The sequence below is a fragment of the Micropterus dolomieu genome, linkage group LG07 (genome assembly GCF_021292245.1).
Source record: "Micropterus dolomieu isolate WLL.071019.BEF.003 ecotype Adirondacks linkage group LG07, ASM2129224v1, whole genome shotgun sequence".
NCBI classification, from domain to species: domain Eukaryota; kingdom Metazoa; phylum Chordata; class Actinopteri; order Centrarchiformes; family Centrarchidae; genus Micropterus; species Micropterus dolomieu.
In genome coordinates, this window is record NC_060156.1 from 28,936,281 (window position 1) to 28,943,295 (window position 7,015).

General features: G+C 39.7%; 1 protein-coding gene across 4 annotated transcripts in view; it reads right to left on the reverse strand.

Annotated features, from left to right (window-relative positions):
* LOC123974193 (inactive dipeptidyl peptidase 10-like) overlaps positions 1-7,015 on the reverse strand; it is a 220,028-nt gene that overhangs the window by 120,130 nt on the left and 92,883 nt on the right. The window contains exons 2-3 of one of the 4 annotated variants that reach the window (XM_046054727.1): positions 2,455-2,595; positions 992-1,121 (exon numbers count right to left, since the gene is read on the reverse strand). The exons of 2 other annotated variants lie outside the window; for them this stretch is intronic. The gene's annotated coding sequence lies outside the window, so the exon portion shown is untranslated. The remainder of the gene's footprint in view (positions 1-991; positions 1,122-2,454; positions 2,596-7,015) is intronic. One more of the 4 variants, XM_046054726.1, reaches the window with a different exon arrangement.

A 7,015-nucleotide genomic window follows, 5' to 3' on the forward strand; every position in this document is an offset into this window, starting at 1 on the left:
AAAAGACACCACCCTCCAAATCCCTTTTAATGTTTAGTGAACAGTCAATTAATGTACCTGATGCTCCTTTTCATTCCCAGCGCCCCACATCTATTGGTTCAGACTGATTTGGTGTAGTCTAGATTCACAATTTTTCAAACATTAACTTAGGCATTTGCTCTTCAGAAATCACAAATCCACTCTACTTTCCACCACACAGTGACAACATAGACTAAATCCCCTGTCAAATACTTAACAGAACTTGGAGAAATGCCAGCAACAGACCTTAATATTGGCACGGAGGGCAGACTATACAGCTCTCTCACCCAAATATTGATATCTTGTGTTTGACCTGCGGTGCCCTCAGAATGTCAAAGACGTGAAATTGTTGTAAAGTAAACACACTGTGGAACACATGTACAAACAGCGCTCAGTGGTCATCCTTGAAGGTCAACAAAAGTGTTGGCTCTGACAAAGAATGTGAGGTGAAAATCAAGGGGGAAAATCTGTTTCATTCTTTGTGGGTGTGTTGAGTGCATTAGTACAGCTCACATTAGCATAAATGCCTCTTAACCTTTGCTTGTGTGCACCACTCTCTGAGAGAGACTAATGGCGTTTGCCTATTTGGAAGAGAGAGTGATACACACATTGGATCTGCCTGGATGATGAATATATCTGACAACCTTGGTGGATTGTCTCATCTAAAGGTAAAGGTTGTATCTACATTGGATTGCCTCCATAAGCATCTTCAAAATGGTGAGTTCTATCTGCCTATTGTACGCATGGTGATAAGACTATTATGGGCTTTCAGAATCAGACCAAAATAAAGAGCTTTCCACTTATGATGAGACTACAGTATGTCATTGTCTGCTTGCACAGTTTACCAAGTTTGCACCAAGTTGTGCCTGTTACATATAAAATGATCATTTGGTTTTGAGGAAGTGTAGTATTACAGTATTATTCTACATAAAGAGTGCCTTAAGAATTCCATTCCATTCAAAGGTTTTCTGACCTCCAGTGGTTTAACCTTTCTGCAGTGATGTACAAGTGTACTCCAGGGGGGTCTCAGGATATGGTGACATCACTGTTGGATGTGGTTACAGTTGCCGCAGAGCAGATCTGTGACCATCCAGCAGTGAAACCTGAAACATTTAGTCAGGGAGGAAATACTGCTTTTAACCTGGTGTCACATCTTAACATTCTCTAAACTGTAGGTGCAATGGTCACAACTGGGACATTTCATGGGACATCATGACTCTATTGCATGTCTACAAAAGGTGGTAATTTGTTCAAAACATTTCATTCATGCTTCAAAACCTAGGTATTGTGTCAGTAAATTGGCCAATCCAGGACGTTTAGTTGTTTTTTCATCATGGCAGTCAATCCTAAAAATGTTTCTTATATACACTTCTATGTTTTGTTCTGTTGACACTGACATTAAGCTTCACAATGGCTCTTCAGAAATAGGTGACGTTAGGAGACTCTGTCCATGTTTTATACAGTCTATGAGTCAAGTATAAAGTCATGTACAGTTGACAGAAAATTTGACATCCATGCCAAAGAAAAGAAGCTCGTAACAATGCAAAAACCTGCAGTAGTGCAGTAAAAAACAACAAACCTATCTCCTCACAGTACGTACGCTACAAGTTTAGTAGACATCACAAACATTTCATGTCAGATATTTGAATATTATATTGGAATATACATGGATGACTGACAGATTTTGATAATTGAATGGATCATTTTGCAAGTTATGGCTCAAACGATGAAAAAAATGAGAGACAATGACAATCAACTCATCTCTTTTGATCAACAAGCCACGTGCAAGCGATTATTGGGCAAACTGTAGACAAATGTACTTGTACATCGTGCACATGTGCCAAACCACATACAAATAGCTTGAATGAATGAGAAATTCTAAATTTATGGATTTGAACTTTTAAAAAAAACTCAACTCACTCAAGAATTGAGCCAAAGTGAATGAGAAAGACTGTAAGTTAATCTTGTTTATTCTTCACCAAACTCAGAATATTCTTTTTTTTTTCTCATCGTATTGAACCCCTAAGTCATTGAAACAACATGAATAAAAACTTAGTGAGCTTACTGAGCTTCCTCATGATGTTTGGCAGGAGAATTTAATTAGAAATAATTTATCTTCAGTTTGTTTAAGACATTCAGTTATGCAGTTCATTTAGCTAATAAGTATTTTATTGATATCCTGTTCCTCTTGCCCAATTTCAGCTCAACATTAAATAATTACAAGTAACTTGTAATCCAAAATGTTAACTGTTCAACATTGAGAACGCACATGGAAATAAAAAAAAAAACATAACATAAGAAAATTAGATAAACATGGACAAAAGATGCCAATTTTCTATACATAGAATGGACAATCTGCATTTCATGTGATTTCATGACTGATGACTTACTGCACATTCACAGCTGGATTCATGTCTACTCAAACAGCAGACTTACAGTTACAGTGATTGCAGTAAGATTGCTGAAAGAGCTGGCTGTTTCTCTACACTTCACATCAAGCGCTCGGCCTTTTCGAGATGTGCTCGTTCTCCAGCTTGTTTAAGGTCTGCTGAGGTTCTTTGAGTGAATGGTGTCCTGCTTCAAACACAAACCATGCATGGCGCTGTGAGAATAAAGGCGGTGGCATTAAAGTTAAGCAGGCTAAGCTGAATTGCTGGCACAAGATCAAACACAGTGCTTTAAAAGATGTACGTTTAGAGTTTTGCTGCGGTGCATTTGATGTTTTTTTTTTCTTCTTTTTCTTTCAATAAATTGTCAGAAGGGACGCAGTGGCACATCCTCACTGGCACTTAATAGATAATGGGTGAACATGCTACTCCGATATAACGAAGAGTCACCAACATCTCTAGCTGTGCAGTGACTATGAGGTTAAGATATAGTGTAATTGCTAAGGTGAGGTGTGAGTTATATGGTAGAGAGAATGTGTAGTTTCATGGGTGACATACTTTACTTTAAAACACCTAGCACAATTGTGGAGTGCCAGAGAAAGAGTGTGTGGGGGTGGAGAGACAGAGAGGAGGAAAGAGGGGAAGGGGAGAGAGAGGTAAGGAGACAGAGAGGGAGAGAGAAAGAGAGCCCTGGGGAGGTGTTTTGCTGAGGTGTCTGCTGTTGATAAAGTATTTATGACCCTGGGGCAATTTAGTGCAGACATTCAGGAACTCCACGCCACCAGGCCGCTGATGAAAGTTTCATGACCAAACTCCACGGTGTGCCACTGTGGCTTGGCCGGTGCAACTCCACATTCAGCAACATCATTACAGCAACCACTAGCACTTCTGACTGGGAGCAGTATCACCACCCTGGGTTACTAATAAATAGCAAAGTTAAACTCTTCCTTGGTTAGTATTCTACATGTACACTTTCCTTTCAGTCATTTCGCTTCATGTAAAGCATAGTCACAACCACTAAAGTCACTCAGAAATGATAGTCATCGTGTCTGATTTGGCCCTTTCTCTTATCTGTTGAACGCTTGAACCTGTAATGCTGATTGAAGGGTTTGAGTTCTGACTTCACAGACAGAGTGAAGCCATCATTACTGATAAATTTGGACCATTCTGAAAGCGAGGAGTGTTTTTTTCTCTTTCTAAGCCATAGTGCACACACATGCTGATTTATTTCTTTGATAGCTCTCCTCTTTCATTAAAGGCCAAATGATTGGAGGAAAGGCCCAGGGATTTGAAAGCTCCCTTACATTGACACATATAACACAAGTAAATTAAGGACGGTCCATTTCAGATAAAAACAAAGATTTTGCAGTCATTTTGAAATATTGAGAGCGAGCTATAAGACCTGAAAAGTAGATGGTTGTCTGCAATATATGCATTAATCCACAATCTATTGATGGTCAGACCTATTACTTGGTCTATTTGGCACAACCAGACAGAGGCCAGACCCTGTTTTGAAGTCTATCCATAAAGCAGCAATTATTTTTACAGTCAGTATTTGCATATCAGCACCAATTTGAGGATCCCAGTGCCATGAATACTGACATCAAAATGGTCGATTTGCTCCGCAATTTGGATTTTTCAAACGATCTGCCTGGGGTGCATAAACATCAGACACACCAAATGGCCAGCAGAAGACCCTTTCATCATGATACAGAGTAAGTGAGATAATTTCGCAAAATATTTCACCATCAAAATCACTTCAAGTAAAATACTGCTCAATGGGGGGAACAACACATTTAACCTTTGCAATCTTACCAAAGAAAATGCATTTCAGGGTTATTTAGTTCAGTGTATAGTGATCGTTAAGGCTCAAAAGAAATGGGGAAATGGAATGAACCCAAAATAATACAGCACATAATAACTTTAATATCTCTGATTGTCTAATATGTGTTATAATCTTTGACCGTGCATCAAAGTAATAACTGTAATTATGTCATTAGACAAGATAAATGCAAATCCAAATGCCATCATAATGAGCCGCACCAAGCTCAAATCTTTGCAAGGAAACACGATGTGCTCCATCCAACAAACATTAATTCATTAATTCAATTTTATGCTGCGGGGTTCAGATTACACAACACCCCGGCACCCTGCTGTTGACTTTGCAACGTCATTCATTTTGCAGTCAATGCAATTCATTTATTACTGTTGCCTTATCTTACTGTGCTTGTTGATATCATCAAGGGGTGTGTCAGATGAGCTGAATGAAATTCTAATGAGGGTGTCGCCCAGAATGAGAGGAAGGCGATGCCAGCTCAGACTGTCAGATTCAGTTCAGTCAGCTGCACGTACAGCTTTTCTACGGGTGATGGACAAAGAAACATTCAAAAATGATTTTTGCAGTCCGCACCGTATAGCCAGAGGCGGCCTTAGCTTTGTTTCACCTGTTTCAATGAAAAGGACCACACCCTCCAGAAGGCCCTGACAGAACTGCAAGAACTGAATAATTCACTCACTTCAAAAATAAATTACTTATGTGTAGAGACATAGACACAGGAAGAAAGGATGCTGCAACCCCCTCAGGGCCCTTAAAACCTGGCATTATAAAACCATCAGTTGATAAGAAGAAAATGTATGATGCATTGCAGACTGACAGCAGAGAGAGAGAGAGGGAGAAAGATCATGTGGATGAGCGAGAGAGGGAGAGTGTGAGCATGGACACACGTGTACATGTGGATATAAAAGCTCTCTTTGATCATGAAGCCTTATGTTAAATTAGCTCTTGCAACAGGCCCCCAGATGCTTGAGGCTGCCCCTGCATAATTCTTCCCAGTTCTTGTACAGTTCATACAGAAACATTTTACAATGTATATGGATGTGCACAATTACAATGACACTGTGAATTAATCTGAATTACCTTCATCCATTGCTCTGCACTCAAAGCAATGAGCTTAACAAGCAGCAGAAAGTGAATGGGTTTGGTAACCATAAAGGAAAGTGTGATTTTAGAACAGTGTACATAGCAGTACAGAGTTAGCATATTTAACTCAGTATCAATACATTAGGGATAGATCAGCCCACCTCCATTTGCAGTAAAATTAATCTAATGCCTTTATAAAAAATGATTACCCACAAAGTCAACTAAATCCGCCTGCGTCACGTTATGGCTGCGCTGCGGTTGCCTGAGCTAATCACGGCCATTCAAGTCAGTGCTTGTGAGTCCACCGGACGTGGCCACAACGCGGCTCTACGCACTGCTCCGCAGAGAATAGGTGGTCTATTTTTGATGGAAGCCACGTCAAGCTGCATAGAACAGATCAAACCGGGCAGGAAGTCAGACAAAGAACGACATAAAGAATCCAGTCACTTTTCAAAATAAAACACCCTGTGCAGACTCCTGATCGTATATCAACAATAAACATGGTTAAAACAGAACAAAAAGAAACCATTCAACTATGTAGCCTAGCTTTACGGCAGTGGTCAGTATGTGTGTGGTAGAGGAGGAACAGAATGTGTGAATGAGTGCCCCAGTGAATAGAGAGAAACGGGTCAGACATAAGCCTTGTACAGCAGTATATGTCCAGTAGAAGTTACAGCGGCCAGTGAATAAAGACTGCAACTTCTCAAGAAGAAAAAGCGGAGCTCCCATGTGTTGCTTACCAACTGTTGAATAAAGAGTGAAGTAGATTAGCCCCAAAATTAGCATTGACTTCGGCAGAAACTCTGTGCGTCCCAACTCTTACCAGTCACTGTATTTTTGTAAAAACTATTTCAAATAACTTGCTAGTTTATTACTCTTTTACTCTGTCCTCTGTAACTCAGTGGCTTAGACTTCGGCTTAGAAAAATATTTTGCTTCAATACATATTTAAATATTGACAGGCTTGTTGTCACACCCTCTACAATACTGCAAAAACATGTCGCCTTATTATGAGGCTAATGTGCAACAAAGTATCTGCAGAATCGCATAGTATCCCTTTAATATATCACTAATGAACACATCTACTTACAGACAATACGTCTAACAAATCTTGTAACGATGGATGGAACAGGATTGTGTTGCTAATATCACATGGCTGCCATATTTTAAAACTGACTCTGAATGAACACTACTTCCTGTGGTTAGAGTAAGCTTCAGTAAGCTAGTTAGCTGCCATCAGGTGGCCCAGACCAACACAGTCTCACTCCCCACTCGTCAAATGTCTGACGCATGGTCAAGGCCCTTTGTCGTCGCTTTTTAAAGACTTGGGTAGCCCTTTTGCATCAATTATTGACGTTTAGGGATCCACAGTCAAGTTAGCAACGCTTAGCAACAATAAATATGCAATATCCGGTTACACTTTCAAGATAAAACGTAACATTTCGATACATTGCCATGTTGAAACGCGCATAATTAAAGTCATGAAACGTTGTAGTTTCGTTAGGTTTAGGCACAGAAAGTACTTGGTTGGGTTTAGGCAACAAAACTACTTGGTTAAGGTTAGGAAAAGATCATGGTTTGGGTTAAAATAGCTATGTATGTCAATTAAGACTTAAGTTAACTAACGTTAATGTCAATTTACCTCACTCGCCTAAATAAAAACATTTAATGTTTTGTTTCGCACGGGACAC